Source organism: Typopeltis vanoorti, chromosome 7 (assembly GCF_054136105.1).
Source record: "Typopeltis vanoorti isolate ZY-2024b chromosome 7, IOZ_Tvanoo_1.0, whole genome shotgun sequence".
In the NCBI taxonomy this organism is placed as follows: Eukaryota; Metazoa; Arthropoda; class Arachnida; order Uropygi; family Thelyphonidae; genus Typopeltis; species Typopeltis vanoorti.
In genome coordinates, this window is record NC_143555.1 from 105,679,815 (window position 1) to 105,706,653 (window position 26,839).

Sequence of the window (26,839 nt, forward strand, 5' to 3'; positions counted from 1 at the left end):
CGTTTTGAATAGCTTTTCTATAGGCACATTGTCATATGCCTTTTCCAGATCTACAAAACACAAATATAGATCTTTGTTATAATCCCATGATTTCTCAGCTATTTGTGATAAAGTGAAAATCTGATCCTGAGAGTCTCTATTTGGCCTGAATCCAGCCTGTTCTTCACTAAGCTTGAACAAGCCTTCGAAACCATTTCTTAAGTATACTTGCATAAATCTCACCAGGAACACTCAATAAGGAAGTACCTCTGTAATTCTCACCAATGGTTTACCCAGGAGGGGATGGGGGGGCAATTGGCCCTGGCCACCCCAAAAATTAAAGGGAAAAAATACTAGAAAATTTTCCAAAAATCTTTTTCTAATTAAATTTCATTCTTTTATTTATGCTGTGTCGTGTCTTCTATTTATATACTACTTAAGAATTAGCGGTCGCGTAAGATGGGAATACCCTATATCTCTTGGGAATCACAGCCATTGTGAACGTAAGCCGAACAGCAGACCGAGTGGTACTTCGTTTGCCTTAGCCAGGCCAGAGGAGATCACGGGTATCATCTATTGGTGATCACTGCAGATGCTCAGTCATATGTCGCATGCAATGCAGAGTGTGTATTCTTAAATCATCTAACCAAATCGCTCCCACACCCCCGAGATTAAATCTCTGGTCAGATATTATTATTATTACAGGCAACTCCAAGAAGTCATTAGACTCATCGAGGGAGGCACCAAATCATATTCATCACAACTATTCAACATTCATACAGTATCTATCATACCTTGCCTTAAACTCATTCGCTGTCACAGCATCCACCACAGACTCTGGCAGCCCATTCCACTCATTCACCACTCTAAAAGTAAAGAACCCAGCTCTAACACCTGTACTAACCACACTTTTGCCCAGTTTCCATGGATGTCCCCTAGTCCTCCCACAACAAGCCCTGTTCTCAAAAATATCTTCTGAATTAATTTTATAGAAACCCTTCAGTAATTTGAATGTCTCAATAATTTCTCCCTTCCTCCACCTATCAACCAATTTTTGCAACTCACAAATCCTCAACCTGTTCTCATAAGGTTCATTCCACAGACCTGCTATCATCTTGGTCACTCGCCTCTGGATCCTCTCAACTTCCTCCCCATCAAGAAGAAACCTAGGTGACCAAATCTGGGTACAGTAGTCGAGATGGGGTCTTATCAAGGCTCGATACAGAGGAACAATAACCTGCTTGTCTCTGCTTGTCAACATATTCTTCAGCAACCAAGTGATTTGATGAGCTAATTTGGCCACTTTTGCAATGTGCCCCCCCCCCCTAAACTTCAACTCCTTATCCACCAACACTCCTAAATCTTGTGCCTCATCAATTTCCTGGAGTACAGTTCCACCAATGTAGTAAACTGCTGCCAATCTTTTCACCCCAAAATATATAACCTTACATTTTGCCACACTAAACTGACATCCATTCTCCTTAGCCCAGACTTTCAATCTATCCAAATCATCTTGCAAAATTTTGATATCATCTGCATTCACTATTGCCCCACCCAACTTTGCATCATCCACAAACAAATGAACTGCTCCTCTCAGATCCTTTTCTATATCATTAATGAACAAATTAAACAGCAGCGGTCCAAGAACAGATCCTTGTGGCACACTACTAGTCACAGGCCATCTTGTGGACTCTACTCCTGAATAAACCACTCTCTGATATCTCTCCTTCAACCACCCTCCTATCCATCTCACCAACCCTATATCTATTCCCATAGGCTGCAATTTACTGATTAGAATTCCATGTGGTATCCTGTCAAAGGCCTTAGCAAGGTCCAGTAGAATCACTGTAAACCCATTACCCTTATCCAGTTCAGCCGTCACTGTGTTATAATACGTGAGCAAGTTACTGAGGCATGACGTACCCTTCACAAAACCATGCTGTCCCCGATACAGTATCCCATTTTCATCTATCCAATCTTGTATTTTTCTCTTGACTATTTTCTCCAAGACCTTGATAATGATTCCTGTTATGTTGATTGGCCGGTAATTTTCAACAGCAGCCTTGGAACCACCTTTATGCAGCGAAACTATTTTCCCCCTCTTTCCACCCCCTTGGGACTGACCCAGACCCAAGGCTCAAATTAAACAAAATGGTCAAGGGCACTGACAATTCTTTAGCCGCTTCACTTACGACACGAGCTGGTATACCATCCAATCCCACAGATGTATTGACATTGAGGTTCTGTAATAGACTAGTTACCTCTACTTCATTCATCACAATTCCAGTATAAGCTGTCGTTTCTTCCATTCCTGCAATGTCACCACCTGGATGATATACTCTTGCAAAGTGCTCGCTCAGTAATTCCACTATATTGACTGATTTGGTTACCTCCCTACCCTCAGCATTTTTTAAAATTATTCTGCCATGAACATTTTTCCTTTTACTTGCAACATATTGAAAAAACTGTTTGGGATTCTCTTTAGCCTGCATGGCCAATTTTCTTTCATAATCTGCTTTTGCTTTTCTTACCACCCTTGTTACCATCCTGGCCTGAGCTTTATACTGTTCCTGCGCCTGCTGGTCACCTTTCTCCTTAAATTCCCTCCATAATTGTTTCTTTTTTTGCATTTTGCAGCTGGAGTAGATATCATCTACTCCAGCCGCCATTCCACATTTCAGGCTTTTGAATGCTTTTTATACTTCAAGTACGGATATGTATTCCTGATTGCATGTCTGTTGAATGTTTTTTACCACTGTGATCTCATCACTGCTTGTTTCATTTAGCAATTTTTCAAAGTAATTACTCCATACATCAAGGATATCTTTTTCTCCAGTTTTCATGTCACCTTTATCATTGCTAATTCCTTTTACAGCACTCTTTCCTCCATTTCTGAGATTTTTCAACATCCTCCAAAATATTTTGTCACCTTTCTTATATGTATTTTCTATATTCTTACCAAATTCTTCCCATGACTTTTGTTTAGCTAGTTTTACAGTGTTTAGCTTTCTTACATTTGTCTCTGTATTCTCTAAGAGCAAAAGCTGACTTATTTGCCAGGAACTTTTGATATGCTTTCTTCTTTTCCTTCATTGCCTCTTTAACTTACTGTGTCCACAATGGAGTTCTGATTTTTCTATCCCTGAAGACAACCTCACCACATGCCTCTCTGGCTGAATCAATCAATGTTTTATTCAGGGCTTGTCACTGAATCTCCAAGGTTTGGTTCCTGTTCTCAAACACTTTCATTTTTTCTTGAATAATGTTTTTCTATTTTAGCCTACAGTTCACATCTTAGAGCTACTCAACTTTTATTCGATTTAAAACTTTCTTATGTTCCTCTTTTCAATATGAAATTAAATTTTATCCTGATCAAGACTAAACGGTGATCACTTTCCAATTGCAAATCTACTGTACAATCTAGTGTCCTGCACCACTGAAAAAACTTCGCTATCAATAATAACATAGTCAATGAGACTTTTTTTATTCCTTGCCTCTTTTATCCATGAAATTATGCACATTTTTATGTTGGAACCTTGTGTCAGTAATAACCAACAGATGCGAACCGAATTCCAACAGGTATTTGCCATTATTATTAGCTTTGCTCTTTTCTCCAAATTTTCCCGAAATATTTCTGTATATCTCACAATCATTTCCTATGCTGCTATTTATATCCCTAACAAGTACCAACTTTTCTTTTTTCATTGTGTCAGTTGATTTCTCTAAAAGTCTCAAAAAATTCCCCCACTTCTACCTTAGTAGAAGTGGGGGAATTTTTTGAGAACCTTCCATGGGACCATAGGCATGAATAAGTTTTATTGTCCAGTTCCTCATTTTGATATTTGTCCACATCACTCTACTTGATATTGCCTGCCATTCAAAAAGATTAGCCTCATATTTAGCATTGATTACTATACTATTCCTTTTTCCTGATTGTTATTGCCTGAATATAACATTTTGTATTTATTGCTTAGAAAGATCTCACCAATTTTTTCCTTTTTTCTTTCAGTCATTGCTATTATATCAATCTGATACTTATCCAATTCCTCAGTCAGCTCCATTTCTTCACCATTCAGGCTTCTTATGTTGATGATACCATTCTTGAACTCTGGTGATGTTCGGGGGTGTGATACCGATCTTGAACTCTGAGGGTGTGTTTCAGAATTTGTTCCAGTAGTTGACTTCTTGCTGTTTGTCCTGGTTCCCTGGAGAAAACAATGGGGCCCTTATTTAACAGAGGAACACCCCAGATGGCATGAAATTCTGTCATGTTGTGCCATCATGTTATTTGTGGTTTAAGTCTACAAGAATACAATTGATCGGCTAAATCCTAAACTGCCAGCCCATCCTCGTTTGTACAGTATCCAAGTAGATACCTAAACGGTACACCATGAAAAGGTGAAGATTGGACATTAGGTCAGAAGCCCTGGTAAATGCCACACCTTGCACTTATTAATATTAAAACTGCAACCTTACTCTTTTGTCTAAGTCAAAAGTCAATTAAAATTGTGCAGAAAGGAATTAACATCAGCAGTGCTACTTGTAATTCTTCCCAACTTTACATCATCAGCATCAGCACATGAAATATCAGTTGTGAAATATTTAATGTGTAATTTTCACCAGGCTCCTCCACCCCTACACCTGGTCCAAACCTCACCAGTATTTCTAGGAAATCAGTAAAAATGAAAAGGAATCAAATGTATTCTAAGGCAACTAAAAACACAGATTAAGAATATCTTGAAATATAATTAAAACTCAGAAACACTGGATGAATTCAATGTGATATGGGCATAGGACATATGGTGTTTAATCTTCTTCTTCTCCTCCTTACTATGTATTAAGCCTATTGGCTTGTTACAGAGCTGACTTGAGCTCTTCTAAATTGTACCCATCCCGAGGATAAGGTGACTAGCCCTATGCCTCCCGGTATATCGGTATCTTATGGCTGTACCTCGAGTGTTCAAGGACCGGTTTGCCTGCTTGCAGGAGGAAAAACCCCAGATAAACTGGGGAGAAAAAACCTGCTATCTGCAACCAAGGCTATGTCTGAAAAAATCCTTAAGCTCCTCAATGTCGGTGACGGGAATCGAAACCAGGACACTTGTTTCCCCAGGCATACGTTGTGAAGCACATAGCCACTAGGCTAACTGTTCAGACATGGTGTTTAGTCATCATCATCAACAAATATGTTATGTACCTTCAGCTGAGGTGGACAGGACATCACGGTTATTATTATTATTACGCGACAACTCCAAGGAGTCAAAAGACTCATTGTGGGATAGTACACTGCTCTGCTATAAATACATCTCATCATCTCCACTACTACTTATTTCTCCAACTATGATGCTACTACCATCAAAGCCATCTATCACTCATCATTGCCAACAACAGTATTTCTTGTATATAAATTGCATGTGTTCTCAAGGCCGATTTGTCTGTATGCGGGATGAAAAATCTGAGTTTCCAGGAGAAAAAGCCCTGCTATCACCCTATATGATTGGCTAACTCACCTCCAACTGAAAAAAAGCCCATATAAGGATTTCCCTTGTCATGATAGGAATCGAACCCAGGTCTTTTCCAATTGAAGGGCACAATGTTCTGCTATTCTTCCAATTGCACTATGGCGGCTACATGATAGTACTACTTGGAAATAATACGCTCTTACTAACCTCCTATTTACAATATACTTCAAATAAATTTGTTATCTGTCACAGATTGTGATTCTATAAAATCCCAAAAGAAACTTGGCCCAAAGAAATTACCAAAAAAATTTAAACCTCGTCAGTCAAACCAACCCAGATATATGGGGACTCTAAAATTCATAACCTTCATTCTATAGTAGACAGAATAGACAGTCCCACCTGCAAGCTAGCCAAACATTTATCCAAATCACTTTCCTTCCTTCCTTCCAGGCAACTCTCACTCATCTATTAAAAACTCTGCACTCTAAAATGTTAATAAAAAAATCTAACTTTATCAGATTCTGACAATCATGGTCAATTTTATTATTACTTCACTATTCATTAATGTCATTAAGCATTTCTCTCCTGCCTTAACTGAATTAATCAGATTCACCATATATGTAGGTGATTTCCTATGGAAAGCAAAAAAAATATACAAACAACCAGATGGGATGGCTATATATCACTCAATACATTCATGCTTGAACCAAGTTCAGTTGTTATATATTTGAAACTTTCAAACCTTTAATTCAGCTAACCACTTTCATAAATATTCCAAAAATCAACTATATTATTCACATTCACAAGTAATAAGTATATAATTTACATCTCAACAGACAACACCCTAAAATAAACTTCACCATAGAAAAAGAAAGTAGCATTTGTCTCTCCTTTTTAGATACAGTATGAGGATCGGCTGAGGGAATGTGGACTGCAGAGTTTGGTGGATAGAAGAAGAAGAGGTGATACGATTGAGACTTACACTGTTGAGAGGTGGTTACAGGTTGACACTGGGGAGTTCTTTCGCTTGGTTGAACAGGCGGGAAGGAGTGATGACAAGAGACCATCCCTGGAAGGTACAAAAGGAAACAGTGAGCAAGAGGGTGAGGAGTGGTTTCTTTGCATGGAGGGTGGTTGATCTGTGGAATGCATTGCCTGATGGAGTGGTGAGAGCGAGAACAGTCAATGAGTTTAAGGAGTGGTATGATAGACTTTGTGTTTCTTAAGGGGGACCTCTCCTCGATGAATCTTGACAGACTTTATGTTCTTAGGAAGGACTTCCCATGAAGAGTCTTTTGACTCCATGGAAGCCTGAATAATAATAATAATAATTATTATTATTATTATTATTATTATTATTATCCTTCTCCATTTACAGAAAATCAACTCATAATAGGAAAAAATTCACACAAGCAATCACCCTTTCAAACAGTAGGGAATCCTCAAAAACTTTACTCACCAAGCAAAGGTTATTTTTTGTTCACATGACACAGCCCTTGAAACTGAGCTAAGGGACTTTTGCAACACCTTTTTTTTTTTTTTAGCCAATGACTACAGCCCATATAAAATAGATAAAATATTGCATGCACCTCCATCTTTCTAATACTCACCATAAGAATCACAGCAAAACCATTCCCTTGCCTATGTCAGGATACATCAGAAAAAATAGCCAAAGTTCCCTGGAAATATAATCTCCATACCACTTTCAAACCTTTCACATAATAACATTTGACCTCCATGGAGTCATAGACTCTTCTTTGGATAAGACAACATTCCACTCACCAACGACTTTCCACACAAAGTACCTCCTCCTCACTTCTCTGTTCACATCTTCCTTATGCAATTTTTAAGAGTGGCCTTATGTTCTGTTTCACTCTCCTATTCTATGAAAAATTTCTTCTATCTCAATTTGATAACAATCCCTAACTAGCTTATATTTCAATCATATTCCCCCACTCCTCCTCCTATTCACGAGGCTTTGCAGTTTACATTCTTTCAATCTGTACTCATACTCCACATTCCAAAGACCACTGACCACCTTTGTGAATTTTCTCTGGATCCTTTCTAACATGATTGGATATGCCAATTCATATTTCATATTTCGTGATATCATTCTGTCATCGAAAATATAGGTTTCTTCCACCTATTGAAGAGTACTATACACATATCCTTCATGTAGACAGTTTTTTAGCCATAATAGTTTATCTTTTACATGCAAAATATATATCCTCTGCATTATTTCAGCCTTGGTGTCTATTCTGGATCTCACTCCCACTTATGCGACTACATTAAAGATCGAAACTTGTCTGGGTAGTGACCCTCTCCATATAATTGTTATTTTATTATTATTATTATTATTATTATTATTATCCAGGCCTCCATGGAGTCAAAAGACTCATCGTGAAAGGTTGTTTTTAGGAAACAAAGTTTATCATACCACTCCTTGAACCCACTGACATTCCCGCTCTAACCACTCTCTCAGGCTTATATGCATTCCAAGTTTCAACCTCCCTCCATGCAAAGAAACCACTCCTCACCCTCTTGCGCACAGCCTCCTTTCGTAACTTCCAGGGATGGTCGCTTGTCATCGCTCCTTCCCACCATTCTGCCAAGTGAAAGAACTCTTCAATGTCTACCCTGTAACTGCCTCTCAACGGTTTAAAAATCGTGATCGTATCACCTTCTATCCACCAAAATGCATATACGTGTATAATGCATAACATTATACACATCTGTAAGGATATGTGGTTTGCATTATGGGATACTAAGGCAATATTGATGCGAAATCATTACCCTCTATATACAAGTAGCACAGTCGTGAAAATATTTCATGCACAAACATTGCTTACACTTCAATAAAGATTAAACCAAGAATATACTCTCCTGGTATCTTCAATTTATATTATAGTATAACCAAGTGAACAAAACTCTCAACGTCCCATAACTTATTAACATTTAGTGCACTCAGTATTTGGAATACATTCTGTTTCTTCACTTCTAACACTTCATCACTCTAGGAACATGGCTTGCTGGACCAGGATGAAACACTGTGATAAAGTAATCATTAATTGGTTCTACTATGTCATCTGCTTGGGCCACCAGATTCCTATTTTCATCTAGCAAGATAATCTGTTCACTATCATTTTTCCTCCTATTTGCCACATAGCAAAAAAAAACTCCTTGAGATTCTCTGCGGATTGTAGCAACAGTCTCCTCTCATATTCTATTTTTCTTTTTTTCCTCCTTATAATACCAGTCACTTTCCTAGACTGAATCCTATATTCCTAATGCACCATTCTCTATCTCTCTCTTTATATGTCTTCCATAATCTGTTTTTCTTCTACCAGCCCCCCCCCCCTTTTTTTTTTATTTCTCTTGCCATCCATTTGACTCCAAATTGCTTTATCTTCTTCTTCTTCACTGGATATATACAATCTGCCGTTGCTGTCAACAACTTTTTCTTAAGTATTTCCCATGCATTAATGACCCGCCCCCCCTCTTCCTTCAAATTCTTTCACCCATTACACTGCTGCTGCAAGCTGGTTTCTAAGTCTCTGGTTGTTGCCTGCCTTATAATTCCACATAAATTCTTTCTGTTTTGATACTTCCACATGCATGTTCATCCTCCAAATCAAGACTAGCTCACCAACAGGAGGGAAGTTTGACCTCTCAGTCACAATCAGATCTTCTGATGCAATGACCAAATCCAAAATTCATGATCCTTGTGTCCCTACACCTCATGCTGCCTAAGATAGTTGTCCATGAAGAAATCCAAAAATTCCATTTCCCTTACTGCTGAATGCTGTCTCCTTTGCCCAGTTTATATATCGCTATAGTTGAAGTCCCTTACAATGATTACTAACTTTGCAAGGCCAGATTAATCTGCCTAAACATTTCCTGCTCATCCTCAGTTATATTCCCTGGTCTCAAGCACATTCCACTACATATGTTGTTGTTGTATAAACATCCATCTCACGCCATATATTCTCAAAGTCATTGGTGTTATATTCCTATGTGATTCTCCACTCTGAAAGAGCACAACTCATCTCTTATCATGTGTAACACTTCACTCAATTATGAGTAACACTCTATTTGATTTATATCCCTGTTAGAACATCATCCTCAGTTAACCAAGTTACAGTTACATCAACAACCTTTGGAGAAGTTGAGTCAATCAATGCAACAAACTCATTCCCTTTATTTCTATACAGAAATAAAGTATAAGACATTTGTATACAAAAAAACCAGTACTTTACCAATATTCTTATAACTCCCTCATACTTCTCCTAGCTCTGTAATATAGTGTACCCCCTCTCATTTCTCAAGCCATTATATCCACATGAGGCCATCTCTACTACATTCCACCTCTGCAATTCTAGTTTCCCTGTTCCAATACACTCACTATATAATTTTTTATTACAAAGATGTCAGCTTTCTTCAGAATTCTTCTGCAATGCATTTCTTTCCATTTATGTTGATGTCAAACTCTGTTGATGGGTATTGTGCAGGTGCTGTCCCTGTATAGTGTTCTCTAGCAACTTTTCAGCTACAAATCATTTATATATAAGATAAGAGCATGATGAATATTTCTATTTCTAGTAAAAACAGAACAAGATACATACATACATACATAGTAAAAACATGAACAACGATGTGTCAAGGTACAAATGAACATTTCTCACTAGAGATGGACGAGTTTGTTTACTGCTCAAGAAAGTGGGAGATGAAAATCTTTCAAGTCTCTGATCAGACCACACTTAAGACTACTGTTCTCAGATTTGGTCCCCAGGATTTGAAGGGGATAAATTAACTGTGAAAAGGATACAAAGACGGATGACAAAGATGGTTTCAGAACTGTACAATGATAGTTATAAGGATCGGCTGAGGGAATGTGGACTGCAGAGTTTGGTGGATAGAAGAAGGAGAGGTGATATGATTGAGACTTTTAAACTGTTGAGAGGTGGTTACAGGGTTGACACTGGGGAGTTCTTTCGCTTGGTTGAACAACAGGAAGGAATGACGACAAGAGGCCATCCCTGGAAGTTACGAAAGGAAACTGTGAGCAAGAGGGTAAGGAGTGGTTTCTTTGCGCAGAGGGTGGTTGAACCGTGGAATGAATTGCCTGATGGAGTGGTGAGAGCGAGAACGGTCAATGAGTTTAAAGAGTGGTATGATAGACTTTGTGTTTCTTAAGGGGGACCTCCCCTCAATGAATCTTGACAGACTTTATGTTCTTAGGAAGGACCTCCCACGATGAGTCTTTTGACTCCATGGAGGCCTGAATAATAATAATAATAATAATAATAATTCAATAGATCATTTAACATTGTTTTAGTTTTTACATGTTTTCTTCACAATATAGAAAGAAAAAAACAAAAATCATTTTAAAAAATTAATTAAAAAGGTGAAGACATAAAAACAGAGGCATATAAAGTGTTGATTTGAAGATTTTTTGGTATTTTTAACATTCAAATATTAATGGATTTCTACTCTGGATTAAGTAACAAAGCATAAGTACGTGAACTGTTTCTGAAGTAAGAGGAAATCTAGATATTAAGAAATGTGTGTTACAAAGTACAAATCAACATTTACTCAATAGATGATAATCATAACATTTAAGAGTATAACCAATACAAACAAAATATTATTTCATTATTTCTTTCTGTAAGATATTCATTTCATCAATGTACTTTTTTATATTGACATATGTGCTCACATATAGTGGGCATGTGAGAAGTATAAGAATAAAATGAATCAGAACTAAGAATAAAATGGAAGGAATAACAAAGGAAGCATTAAAATATAAGGTGATCACAAAGATACATATGAAAGATTTTCACTTCTGGTACTGATAATTAGTTTCAAGGCAGGAAAACGTGACTTCTTATATAAGAAGACAAACATGCACATATGCGCAAATGTTCAGATGTGCATAGTCCTCTTATGCACATCTGAACATTTGTTGTTTCTTAGATGGGACGATGTGACCAATCATTCATATTTCATCTGCAACCACAATTCTTATTTCCTGCAGTGTCTTATACATATAGTTAAATTATGTGAATGTAGTCTGCATTTGTGATAATTTGAAAATGACACAAAATCAAATGAAATCATTTGAAAATACTCAACAAAATAAAATGGGGTGTAGGATTTATTATTATTAAGAGACACCTCCAGGTAGTCAGGAATTTATAGAAGGAGGCCACATACTAAACTCACCAGCTATCATACTTATTCTTGAATGCATTCACACTGCTTACCCCCCCCCCACACACACAAACAACATCCAACGGCAATCCACTCCAATCATGCACCACCCTACGAGAGAAAAATCTAGCTCTCACCCCCCTTCTTCTTAGTAGCATCCATTCTCAGCTTCCAAGGATGCCCTCTTGTCCTTTTCCCACCCTCCATAAAATGAAAAATTCCATCAACTGAAATCCTGTATAACCCTTTTAGAAGTTTCAAGCAAAATCTGTTCGCTAGCATCTGCAGTCTACAAATTCTCAATCTGTCTTCATAATCAGTATTCCACAATCCTGATATTATTTTTCACACTCTCTACTATATAAAAATCACAACAGAAACCAGGAGACAGGACCTGTGCACAATAGTCAAAGTAAGGTATTATCAAAGCCTTGTAAAGAGCAAAATGTCATCCTTATCTTTACATGTGAAAGTTCCTTTCAGTACTGCAATTATGTTTTGAGTTGTATTTGCAATCTCTGCACCATGGCTGCCTCCTGAACTTCAACTTGCTATCTACTAACACTCCAAGATCATTTCTTCTAGTATAATCTTGCCCATATAATGTAACATTGGATATCTAATCACATATCCATTTTCCATTCCCACAATTCCAGCCTATTCAAATCATTCGGCAAATACTGCACATCAACAGCATTCCTGATTACCCTACTTACCTTTTGCATCATCAGCAAAATGCTGTATGACACCTGTCAGATCCATCCGAATATCATCAATGTACAGATTGAATAACAGTGGACCAAGCACCGATCCTTGTGGTACACCACTAGTTACTTTATATATTGCAGACTCACATTCCACATATACACTTTTAGTTATCTATCAGTCAGCCATCCTCTTATCCATGCTCATATTTTATAATCCATACCCAATTTATGAAACAGTCTTCCATGCTGTATTCTGTCAAAAGCCTTAGCAAATCTAAAAGCATCATGGTGTGTCCATTAGCTTGTCTAGTTCAATGGTAACATTATTATAGAATGTGAGCAAGTTGCTAAAACATGAACTTTCCTTAGTAAACCTATGCTGCAAAGTAGAGATTCTCTGTCATCCCATTTCTGAATGCATGCCCTAATGATCTTTTCCAAAATCTTTACCACCACTCCTGAGATGCTAATTGGTAGATTGTTGGATACATTGCTCCTTGCACAATAGATTACAGTACATTCTTTCCATTTCTACAGAATCTTCCCTGTTCTGAGACTCAAATTATATAGTCTGGTCAAAGGAATAGCCAGTTCAGCTAAACACTCCTTTAACACCTGTGCTAAGATTTTATCACCCATCAGTCCCTATTGCTGAACTGTTATTCAGTTTGTTTGTGCAACAGCTCTAATATCTCCTCTTCATACTACTAAGTTTCTTCATTCAGTGAAGAGGTAACAGTGAACTCAATGCTGCATACACCAAGTTCATAGTGTTTAGCAAAATAGGCACTCATTAGTTGACTAACCTCTTCTGCATCTGTAACTCTCACAACATCTGCATTCAGAAGAGTTATTCTTTCATATTCATTCTTTCTTTTAAACTTGCAGCATATCAACAGAATTCTTGTGGGTTGTTTATATCTTGAGAGCCAGTTTCTTTTCATACTCAGACTTCATTCTCCATGTAACAGTTGTAACTCTTCTGGCCTGCTGCTTATAATTTTCATAACGGACATTTATAAGCAGCAGGCCAGAAGAGTTACAAATATGCACACAGTATTATTTCCACATCATCCATTCCTTACGAATCTCTTGCCGGCTTTTCAATGAAAGTCTGGCTATGGAAAAGGTAGCCAAGGAAGGGAAGGAAGATAAGATAGTGCCATTACATAAGGGTGGTAGCAGACTGGATGTCATTACACAGATAACATTACCCTCATATACAGTGTTGGGCAGATGAGGGTAATGTTATCTGTGAGAGAACGTGGATTTGTTAATTAATGCTTTCTTTAGTAATATGAATGCCTTTTATAATAAAGTGACAAGAGCATTTGATGAGAGAAAGGCATATACTGCCATTTTTTTAGATTTTGCAAAGGCATTTGACAGGGTGCCACATGATAAGCTGGTATTTAAGTTGCAGCACATGGGTTTAGATTTATGGTTGTCAACCGGATTCAGGTTTGGCTTTCTGATAGGTATCAGCATTGCATATGGTGGAGCAATATCAAGGAGGAAGAAGGTTACAAGTGGGGTCCCACAGGGCTCACTACTGGACCTGCATTATTTAACCTTTATATCAATGACATTGTCAATGGATTGCAAGGGGATATTCAGTTGTTTGCAGATGATGTGAAACTGGGGAGGGTTATTAGTCATGGTGCAGATGTGTCAGTCCTGCAAGAGGATTTGAATAAACTAGACAGATGGGCAAATGAATGGGGGGTATCAGTTTAATCGAGCAAAATGTAGAGTCTTGAAGTTTGGGATACATGATGGGAGGCTGCATACTCGATTGGAGGAGCTGTACTGGAGGAAGTAATGGAGACGAGATCTGGGGGATGAGTGACAGAAAACTGAAATTCAGGATGCATATTGCAAAAGTGGTGAAGGTAACCCAGAGGATTGCCACAATACTGAGAAGGATGCTGACCGGCAGAGATAACAGAGTTATCGTTACACTGTATAAGACCCTGATCAGCCCACACTTAGACTATTATTCTCAAATTTGATAGCCAGGATTTGAAGGAGATAAATTAACTGTGGAAAGGATACAGAGGCAGATAACAAAGATTGTTTTCAGACAAGACTGTACAATGTTATGAGGATAGGTTGAGAGAAATGTGGACTGCAGAGTTTGTTAGATAGAAGGAGAGGTGATATGATTGAGACTTTTAAACTGTTGAGAGGTAGTTACAGGATTGACATTGTAACTACCTCTTAACAGTTTAAAATGTGGACTGCAGAGTTTGGTAGACAGAAGAAGTAGAGGTGATATGATTGAGACTTTTAAACTGTTGACAGGTAGTTAAAGGATTGACACTGGGGAGTTCTTTCACTTGGTGGCACAGCAGGAAGGAGCGATAACAAGGGGGGGGGGCATCCCTGGAAGTTTCGAATGGAAGCTGTGAGCAAGAGGGTGAGGAGTGGTTTCTTTGCATGGAGGGTGGTTGAACTGTGGAATGTATTGCCCGATAGAGTGGCAAGAGAGCAAGAACAGTAAGTGAGTTCAAGGAGTGGTGTGATGGACTTTGTGTTTCTTAGGAAGGACCTCCCATGATGAGTCTTTTTACTTTTTACATGAAGGCCAGCATAATAATAATAATAAGATTGCTCATCTATTTGAATCCTACCCTATATATTTTCAAAAATTCAGGACACAATTCTTATATTGCATCATTGAAATAATTTTTAAATGGTTCTCATACACTGACCTCGATATTCTTCCCATTCAGCAATCAATACCATTCTGCTGAACTCGGTGTACTCCTCAGTTGATCATAATTTTCTGATTTGTAGTTAGCATGTAACATTTTCTGAATGGAACATTCATAAACATAGTCAGTTCCCAAGTGAGTACTGAATGATTACTGTTACCAACCGGAGGCAGAATACTTACGTCTTTAACTTAAACATCCTCTGACATTATAATCAAATCTAACACCCATTGCCCTTGAGTTTCTTCTGTCACATTCTGCTTGCAGAAGTTGTCCCTAAGTAAATTCAGTTTCATTCTTCTCGTGAGATTTTAAAACTAACCAATCAATATTTGGCTAATTGAAGTCTCCCATTATGATTACCCTTTTCACATCCATCGATGCATTTGTTCGCCACTAGCAACAAATTCACCAGGTCTGTAACAACATCCCACTATGTAATTGGTCTCGTTAGATTCCACATCACACAAAATGGCTTGAAACTCACTGCCACATGAAATACTGTTACTGGTACCAGAATCAAAGGTGTCAACACTAACTGGTTTCAAGTCATCCAATATCATTAGCAGCATGACCCTCCTCTCCTATCCTGTCTATTCTTCCTAAAAATACTGTACCCTTTACACTCAATAAAAGTTAGTATGCCTGATTCTGATAGCCAGATCTCACTAATGTTTACAATCTGAGGTCCCAATATATTAGCCATGGCAACAAACTCTACCTCTTTGTTTCTGATACTCCTAGCATTCGTGTATAGACATAATAATCTACCTGCATGTTATTTAGTATGCTCTTGTCTGCATGATACAGTTGGATAACTTGCAGATCTCTATCTACAAGTTGTCCAACTTTTCTAGCGATTTATACATATACACATATTTGATTACCTCTCTAGCGATTTATACATATACCACATCTTTGCACATATTTGATGGGTCTGAACCAGACGAACACAAAGTAGAAATCGATCTCTCCTCATAATCATTTCCATGATAATGCCCATTCCCGTTATTAGCACAATTATATAACATTGCCGCTCTTACACTCATATTCTCATTATTCCTCCCATATAATTTAATTTCCTTGACTCTCCATTCGCCTCTTCCAACAACCATTTCATGTTCAATATCCAATGCCATTATTGATGAGATTATGCTAGAAAAAACTGATCAGTCTAGGAATCTTAGAGTGTTAATAGAAAGCAAGTTTAAGTTCAGGGGCCATGTAACAAAGATTGCAAATAAAACTCAAAAGATAATTACAATGCTGAAACGAACTTTAACATGGAAAGATAAGGATGTTATTTTGCCTCTTTACAAGGCCTAGATAAAATGTCACTTGGACTATTCTGCACTGATCTGGTGTCAGTTGTGAATCTGATACAGTGGAGAGAGTGCAAAGGAGATTGTTAAAAATGATATCAGGATTGTGGAATACTGATTATGAAGACAGACTGAGAATTTGTAGACTGTAGACACTAGCAAACAGGAGAAGGAGGGATGATGTGATTGAGACTTACAAACTTCTTAAAGAGTCATACAGGATTGCAGTGGATGGAATTTATTATTTTATGCAGCATATGGAAAGTACAAGAGGGCAACATCTTTGGAAGCTAAGAATGAATGCTGCTAAGAAGGGAGTGAGGGTTAGATTTTTTTTTTCTCATATGGTGGTGCATGATTGGAATGGAATGGAATGTCATTGGATGATGTGTATGTGGAAACAGAGTGAATGCATTAAGAATAAGTATGATAACTGGTGAGTGTAGTATGTGGCCTCCCTTGATATGTCCCTGACTCCCTGATAATAATAATAATAATAATGCCCTTTGTCATACTGAACTTATTACTAGTTAAGTTGTTAGTTTCTAGTACAACTACAATCCTATTTACTTTTCTTTTCTGTTTTTGAATTGCTTGCATTATATTTTTAATTTTTTCTCCTAGAAAACTTGGAGTTATAACCCGCTCATCAACAGCATGTTTTGTGATAAAGTCATCATACCAAATAACATCCTTGTTTTTACAAACGTTACTTTCCTGATTTTCATTACTTACTGACTTACCTGATTCCATGCTTTGTTTCTTTAATTTTCTTTTCTTTAATTTCACTATTTTGGAGGTTAACCACCCAACTGGCCAAGACGAATATACGTCCAGATTACCATGGATACGAAGTGCATATTAAAATTGTAATACCATTGATATTACATTGAAATAGATGATGGATATGAAGTGTAGAGGAGTGTTGTATTTTATCCATATTGACGGCGAAGTGATTAATTCATTTACAATAGCCTCCTCTGATTTATTTGAAGATAACAAAAAAATAAAATAAAAAGGAATAAATTATTGCTTAAACCTATGATTAGCTTTCAGGATACCAAAATTTGCAAATTCTTATTTTGGTTCAGATAGTGAAATGTCCATCCTAAAATACTTATTCCTTAACTTTCAAAAGGCTTTTTCCACACCTACTCCTGATCTATGGCCTCTGCAATATTTTGAAGAAATAAATGAAAATAACAGTGAATCAAATATAATTTATGGCAAGTGGAAACAAATTGAGAAAATTTGGAAATCTCAGAAAATTAAAAAAAAAAAAAAAAACATGAGCTGAATTCACTAAAAAATGGGTATAGGTTACGTTAGTCATTTATATAAGAAAAATAATTGATGAAGTTACTCCACATGGGCTGATCAGTCCATTTAATGGAATCCAAAATACCAGCAAAATTCTTATTTCATTCTTTCTTCTTGTTAAAGAAAAGGTTTTCACTTCACTTCATTAATGCCTTCTCTTATTTGGAAACTTTGTCTGCACATATAGGGGGAGGAAGTACAAACAAGAACGACACAGCCCTATGAAGGACATGGAGTAGATTGGTGGAAAAAACAAATTACAAAACAAAGGCACTCCTACTCATGGTCCATACTAATATCCTCACTAATATTTCTAAGAGATCAATGACAATGAAAACAAATTAGATATAATTTATGGCTAACGAAAGCAGAAAAAAAAAATCAATGTATGTCGTATAAATCATTTATACATAGCAAAAATGTTTGATGCAACTTTTAAATTTGGAATAAAAATAGGACAACATACTTAACTTACAACCATATGACTTGGTAGAGATGAATGTTTCTCACTACAGACAGTCTGTTGATCTGTCCATTACAATGTTCATCAAGTGAGCTAAGGGTTTTCATTCTTTCTTATTGTGCATTAGGTTTTACATTATAGGTTTTCTTCACACGATAGAGACAGACAGAAATCATTAACATAAAATTTAATTAAAAACCAAGTTTAGTTAATGAATTTGAATAGCAGCAGGTAACTTGTTCATTTCAAGACCTTATTTTGGTGAGTAATGATTTTGTCATTAATACAGTGTTTTGCTAATCTTTCATATCCCATTCAATTTAAACCATAATATACGACATTAGCTCTGATAACACATTACTGAATGCTAATAATATCACTTCTTTCCTAATATCCTCATTTTTAATCTGAAAAAAAAAAAAAAATTGGTGCTATTGATTCTCTTCCCTCTTGTTTCTCAGAGCACTCATTTCTGTGGTCTCTAGTCATTGATCAAGAAAGTCATTGTTTTTTTTTGTAACCCAGCTCTCAGATCCATAACTTAAAATTGGTTTGAACACTGTCTTGTATAGAGCTAGTTTAGTGTTTTGACTGATTTTTCTCTCATTCCATCCAGATTTATTCAGTTGACTTCCAATCATACCAACATTGTTAATTATCTTATCATTTCCATATTTCAATCCTTCATCAGTAACATTGTGCCTAAATAGCTAAAATGTTTTACTTGTTTTGTATGTTCTCCATTCAGTATGCAGTTGATGTTTTCAATGTTTCTGATTATTTTAATTGACTTTGTATTTGCCCACTCAGTCTCCAAAAGTTAGATAGGGCTAAAGACGGCCTTGCCTACTCCCTACATACGGGAATAAAAAGGTGTTAGCTGATTTTTATTTTTACAGCAAATTTATTACTACAATTATTCAATTTAGTCACAGAAACATGCAGACTTGTACTAGATTTATTTAGGAGTATAACATCATTTCAGATTGTCATATCTAATTATGATGTCAAATTGAATACTACTTTCCTTTATAATGTGATACACATAGATGATGAATGCCAATAATGTCCACCATGGTGTCATGCACCTGATTTGAATTACAACTCAAATATAGAAAAGGTATGTTTTGATATAATGTCTGTTTACACTGTATACCGGTAGTGTCTTGAACAGCTTTCCTCTTAGCATTTTGTCATAAGCCTTTTCTTGATAAACATTATTTAAATATAGATCCAGGTTATATTTTCATAGTTTTTTGATTATTTGTCTTAAAATGAAATTAGTTTCTGTGAATCCCTAGTAGGTCTGAATAGTGCTAGTTCTTCTCTATGATTCCCATCAATGTTTCTTAGCCATCCTTTACATATAATTGCATACTTGCAAGTTTACATACAATTTATATTCAGTTTATAGATGGGTGCTCAGAGCACATTACTCCAATCATCTGGAATTTGTTCCTTCTACTTGTCCACTCAGTAAATGTATCAGTTTGACTTTTGCGAGAAAAGCTTTAGTTTTGATGCTTTCTTCAGAGAATACAGAGATGGGCACAAATAATTTAAAAAAAAACGGACTCAGGTAGCATGTTCATTACAATAAATTTTTGCTAATTATGTTGTTATTATTAATGACAAACCTCCATAGAGCCAAACACTCATTGCAAGAGATATACAATGTTACACAAAAATCCCATCAATCCATGGTTAAACTCATTTAATATATTCACAATAACACAATGTCAGGCAGTGCAATTCCACTCTCCACATATACCTTCTCCTCATGCCACAGAGTTTTCAGTGATGTCTCTTCATTCTACCCACCTTTCCCTATTCTATTAAAAATTTCCTTTAAATTAGCCAAGTAACAACTCTTTACCAACATGAATACCTCATCATAACCTCTCTCATCCTCCTATTCAAAATGTTTACTAATTGCATTCAATTAATCAGTCTTCATATCTCACATGATAAAGACCAGTTACCTCAGTCTTCAACAGACTATTTCTAATACATCCTCATCACCATGAAAAACCAGGAACCAAATCTGTACAAAATCACCCATACGTGGTATGATTAAAGGCATTATACGAAGGAAACATAATCGACTTATTTTGGGAAGTTAAGGTTAGCCACATGGTTGCCATAATCTGATGTGATGGCTTCACAGCTTGTGTAATATGAAGTATGAACTTCATATCCCTGTCCAACTCAACTTCCTCCAAAATTTCACCACCAAGGTATTGTTGCTATCTATCAAAGAGCCTTATATATATATATATATATATATTGAACTTACAGTTCTATAGTGTTGCCCATTCATACAACCTTTTAATAAAGAACAAGGCCACAACATCTGCTTGATGTTGTGTTGTGGCCTTGTTCATCTACTTTTTCATTCAGCCACTGGATCTTTATTTTTCTCTGTATATTTGCTTCATGATGAAATTATAAATAAATTCAGTTTTCATGGATGTTTTATTATGGATAACTTGCTTTTCAACTTGCTCTTCTCTATCAGTTCAAAAATGTTTCCTGTCATCCATTCGTTTTTACTCTTTTTGGAGTAACTAGGCGTTGTTGCTCTGTCCAGCAATTCTTTTTTTTTACCTTGATCCCAGCAATGTCCTATGATTTCTTCTCTTATTGCTCCAAATCTCCCTGTAATCATTTTTCATACTGATGCAAATAAGCTTTTTTTTTTTTAAACCTGAATTGATGTCTTATTTTGCTTTCGGAGCTATAATCTTCTTGGAAAATTTGATGTTTCATTGTGCTGTTCATGGTCTGTATACATATCTATTTTCTTGAGGATTTTTAAAGTTTTGCATTAACATCTTCAAGATTATCAGAGTGTCTCTCTAGTTTCCGATATGTTTCTTATTGTTTTAAAATTTATGAATATTCCACTTGTTTATAGAAATGGTTCTGTGAATAAACTTGGACAATTTTAATGTATAGGTTTTTGTCATTGGCTTTATATCTGATTAATAGGATTCGGATTCTTGAAGAAATCAGTCTACTATCAGTGATGATATTTATGATGTTTTCTGATTATAACTGCAAATCCTTCTCTTTTCACTGCTGAGTGATGCAGTATAGTGTATTTGTCCTTCACTGATGACTAATATATCTTTGTCTGTCTAATGTGCCTTCAAAATTCCAATTACATTCCATCCAAAATGTTTTAGCTCCTCTTCAAGTAGTCTAAGCTTACCAGTTTTAAGAAGTGGTCTAATGTTTACAGCTGAGACATGATAATGTCTTCTTGAGGACCATATATCTAATTTTACACCTGTTTCCTGTGGTTCCAGGCTAGGTGCATCAGCTCTGCTAAATGCAGTAGCATTGTCATCATGTTTCAATATCAAATCAATGGAATTGATTTGCACTATACTGTAACCAGCTTTCCAATCCTCTATTACAGTTGGAGCATTAACCAGAACTTGTGTAGGGCTGCCAGTTGTTGATTAGGCTAAGGTAATTTTTATGCCTGCTCAATAACAGAAGGATATGCATTATGCATATCCTTCTGTTATTGACAATACAGTTCTTCTTCTTCTCCTTTTGGCTGTCAAAGAGTACACAATACTTGCTACCCCTGTTGAGAACATTCTTTAACCATGCTAGAGCTATATATCATTTACATATATATATATAACGAAAAGCGTGACAGATATTTCTGATTTCTAATAAAAACAGAAAAACATAATATAATTAACATCAAACATCTCTAGCTACAAATGAGCATTTCTCACTAGAGATGGGCCAGTCTATTCAAATTAATGCTGCTCTAGAGAGAGAGAGAGAGAGAATGACAAAATCATCATCTGTTCTGCTTGTTCATTTGGCTCAAGTTAAATAAGATAATCTCTTATGAATATGTGTTTAGCTTGCATGTTCTCAACATACTGAGTTAGACACAAATCAATAAAAAAAAAATAATGAAAAAAGGAAGCGTTTCCTTAAGGAATTTGAAATGATATGGAAACTGGGGCGGATATCATGTTCGTTTCAAGCCACTTTGGTAATTTCAACATTTGAATATTAATGGTTTTCTACTCTGGATACAAGTAACAAAGTGTAAGTACATGAAGTATTTCTGAAGTCTTTTAAGAGGAAAATGAAGATATTAAGATATATGGGTAACATGGTACAAATGAGCATTTGAATCACCCATACAAACAAAATTTTATTTCATTCTGTATGCCTAGAGAGAGAGAGAGAGAGAGAGAGATAAAAGATGAAATAAATCAACTCCTTGAATAACATGGAATAGAGTGGCAAAGGAAACATTAGAAAACAAGGTGAACCACAAAGGTAAGTAACGAAAGATTTTAACTTTGAGTGCTGTTAATCAGCTTCAAGGCAGGAGGAAAAAATGTGTGATTTATTATATTTGAATTTGAGAACATATTAATGACAGGAAGAGAGAATGAAATAAAATTTTGCTTGTGGGGGATTCAAATGCTTACAGTGGAAGTAATCTGTCATTTCAGCTGCAACCATGTTTCTTATTTCCTACATTCTTCTCCCTCATACACATGATGAAATTGTGTACAAATAGTCTCCATTTTTGATTATTTGAATCCAATATAATATCAATTAACATAATTTTTAAAATATTAGCAAAATGAAATGAGATATTAATGAGTGGAATGAATGGAGAATACAATCCTCAGCATCAGAGTTGTCTTAGCTTGTACTACTTAAAAGACATGAGCGCTGTCTGAGCATCCATATATTCTCCTTTTATTATTTCATTTTTTTAAGGTTTCACTGGCCTGACAGCTGTTTCGAACTGGCCGGTTCTCTTCAGAGACCCACGTAAAAGTAAAGGGTCTACTTCAAAAGCTTTTTTTGGAGTAGACCCTTAACATATCTAGGTGATCCCCCAGATCAGTCTAAATTCAATGAGTAACTCAAAGGATCATTTAACTCAGCGGTGGCTCTACTCAGAGACAAACTTACCCTACCACTGAGCAGAACCGTTCATATTCCAGGGAAAAGCATTCACTGACACAGCTGTGATAGAGGCCATCCTGGAAAATGCTAATCCCCCGGATGCTCAAAAGTTCTCCTAAAGCAGAAATCTTAAGAGAGAAAAACTCTCATTCAGTACTAAGGAAATAAAATATCGGAGTAATGTATTTTCAGTAAGTGAACCGAATTCTCAGACGGTGCATAAAAGTAATTATTAAAAAAAGTCATATGGCTTCATTTTGGCGATGTAAAATTATATAGGCAAAGTGGATATTAGATCCAACATTATTTCAAAGTATTGCCTTTGTAATTTTACATCGCTGAAATGAAACCATATGGCTCTATTTTTTTTTTTTTTTTAGTAATTACTTTTATGCATCAACTGAGAGTTTACTTAAGAAATATACATTTCTCTGATATTTGATTTCCTTAGTACTGAATGAGAGATTTTGCTCTCTTAAGGTTTCTGCCTGCTCACCAAAAAGAACAGTAAGCCTGGGCAGCTTGCCTTCCACTTCGCCAAGTAAAGGCCTGGTGCAGTAGCCAACTTGCCTCAGGTTGTGCTGGCTAAGGTTTGGCATGGTTGTAAGAGCTTGACAGATTCCAGACAATGAACCTTTGAGCAGGCATTGATTAGTTGTCAGCTACTTGGGACAGTGACCCCCTTTTGGGGGCACTAACAAGTTTACGGATACTGGATGGTAACCTTTGGAACTTGAGTGGTTTTAAAAATGTTGTGCCTGCCTAGTCTATGAAGAGAACCAACCAGTTCAAAATAGCTATCAGGCCAGTGAAACCTTAAAAAATGCACTAATAGAAGGTGAATATATGACCACTTGGTAGCACTTCTGTCTTTTAAGTAGTGCAGGCCAAGGCAACTTCGATGCCGAGGATTGTATTCTTGTAAGCTCTCTGGTCAATTTTACAAAACTTTCATAACTCTTCTACAAACATTCAGCTCTGAAATAACACTGGATCTAATATCCACTTTACCTATGTAATTCATTCCTCAAGTTTCACAAGACTGTTGTACCCCTGCTCCTAGTCCATAAATCAGCAATATTTTGAGGAAATCGATGACAACAAATGTGATTCAAATATAATTTACAGCAACTGAAAAACAGACTAAGAACATTTGAAAATGTCAGAAAATTAAAAGATATACATGAGAGGTTGGTTGATCAAACTATAGTACATTAGTACCATATATATATTGGTAGTGGATTGGGAAGGAAGGAAGTTGTGTACAATTGATTTAAAAGACTGTATATTGTATTCCTTGGGAAACACATCAGGGGGAGACTGTTCCACAATACAGCAATAGCAGGGATGAAGGAGAAAGAAAAGAAACTTGTTCTGTGGGTTTCAAGGTGCACTGTGAAGAGATGTTGAGCAGCAGCTGCATGTGTTCCAACAAGCTTAATACTAAGTGGGGGGAATTATTCATGCTATTACAGATGAACATTTCTCATGGAAATATTTATAGAATACACATATTGCAGAAACCAAATGTCTGGGCAAAAGTGGAAGGAATGGATTGGTAAGAGATGGATCATTAATAAGTCTAATTGCTCTTCTCTGTATTGAGGCAAGCATGTTGAAGGAGCTTTTAGGAACCCCACTCCAAATATGAGAGCAATATTCAACAGCTGGGTAGATTTGAGATTTGTATAAGGTTATGAAATATATGATAGAAGATATGAGGTATTTTCAATAAGACATAGGTATAGGTCACATGAGTCATATATGACCTATTCCCATTATTATATATGTATATATATATAATAAAAAATACTTGATGAAGCTGTTCGACTTGTAACAAAAATAGGGAACGACAATGTGTCTTTAAGTAGAAATGAACATTTTTCATCATAAATGTTCTGATTTGTCCACTTCAATGGTGCTCAAGGAAGAGAGAGGGGCAGTTATTTTGTTTGTTCTGCTCATTCATCCAGTTCAAATTATATAAGTGAAATGAATTTACTATACATGTTTTCTTCACAAGATAGACATACCCAAGTCATTGAAAATTTTTTTAAGAAAAACTAGGTGTCCTTAACAATGTTGACAATAAATGAACACAGATGCAGGTAATGTGTTCTTTGGTAATTTATGACATTCAGATATTAACAGATTTATACTCTAGTTCATATATCCAAGTATACCTTAGTGAAATTTTCTGATGTCTTTATAAGAAGAAAAATGGACATAATTAAAAATGTGGGGGTGTGCGCAAGAAAGTGCAAATAAATATTTTTAACTTTGCAGCTGATAGGTCGATTTCATGGATTCCCAAATACAGGTAACCCTCGTATGACACAGTACTTATTTGATATAATGCGGTCTACGAACTGTAGTAACCCTTTATCTTTTCATATATTTTTCAACGCGCGACTTAAAAAAATCAAATTTTATCTTCGTTAAATTTGTGTCTGCCGTATCACATATTTAGTTATAAGAAGCAAATTTATATTAGGGGAAATATCCTTTAGCATGCATGTATGTCAATTCATCATCATCATCATCACGAATCATGGGCTCACTGCCAGTTGTTGTCTGATGCCTGTTTCACTATCTTCTTCCACCTTTCTTTGTCCAGTGCACAGTGTCGCAGTTTTTGTACACCCATTCCACACCAGTCTTTTATATCGTCTATTCATTCTCTGTATGGTCTACCTCTTCTGTTTAAACCATCCAAAATACCAAACATAAATGTCTTTATCTTCTGGTCTTCACTCATTCTACAGATGTGTCCAAATAATTGCAGCTTCCGTTTTATAATCTTCTGCAATAGATTCTGTTTTGGTTGTATCTTCTGATAGAGCTCTTCATTGGTGATTTTCTGTACCCATCCTATTCTTAGAATCTTCCTGTAACAAGTTCTTTCAAATGACAAAATTCTTTTTCTTGATTCCTTATTTATTACCCACGTTTCAGATCCGTACAGTACACCGCTGAAGATGCATGTTTCCAATACTCTTAGTTTTGTTTGCAGACTGATCACTTTACTTTTCCAGATGTTATCCATGGCCTTCAGATTTGTTCTTCCCTTTGCAATCCTGATCTTTATTTCTTTTTTACAGTCCAAGTCATATGTCAGTTTACTTCCCAAATATGTGAATTGTTCTACATTTTCTATATCAGTTCCATCCACTTGTATCTTTTGTTTCATGTTCTTCTCACCAAATACCATTGTCTTTGTTTTTTCAAAGTTCATAACAAGTCCAAATCTCTTCCCTTCCTCATTTAACAGTTTCAGTGTTTTTTGTAGTTCTCTTTCGTCTTCTTCAATAATAACAATGTCATCTGCAAATCTCAGATTGTTAATTCTCATTCCGTGTACAGATATTCCTTTGGCATCTTCTTTCATTTTATCCATTGCTCTTTCTAGATGTGCGATGAAAATGCTTGGTGATATTGGGTCTCCCTGTCTAGTACCTCTGCTTGTTTTAAACCATTTCCCCAAATCATCACCTATTCTAACTGCTGCAACTGCATTCTGGTAAACATCTTTTAATATAGCTATTAGTTTTTTATCAATTCCATAGGATTCCAGAACTGCTAATGTCACTTTCTGGTCAATACTGTCAAATGCTTTCTGAAAGTCAACAAAGCAAGTATATATGTTTTTGCTTTTTCTCCTAGCTTTCTCTGCTATTAACCTCATTGTCAAAATCTG